Genomic DNA, 200 nt, shown 5'->3' with positions numbered 1-200 from the left:
GACGATTCGACGGTCGATGAATTATCGAACGCGTCAGTCTCCCTGACGTACTCAAGACGGCCCCGGGGAAAATCCCTGACGAAACGGTTTTAAATATATACGTAGACCCCACCCCGATCGCTGTCCGACTGTCGATCACGTTTCATCAACGGTTAGAGAAACGGATATAAAATACGCGAGCCATCGTCGCGGATAGGCTC

The sequence above is a fragment of the Bombus impatiens genome, unplaced genomic scaffold (genome assembly GCF_000188095.3).
Source record: "Bombus impatiens unplaced genomic scaffold, BIMP_2.2 scf_0089, whole genome shotgun sequence".
In the NCBI taxonomy this organism is placed as follows: Eukaryota; Metazoa; Arthropoda; class Insecta; order Hymenoptera; family Apidae; genus Bombus; species Bombus impatiens.
This window is presented reverse-complemented; position numbering follows the sequence as displayed.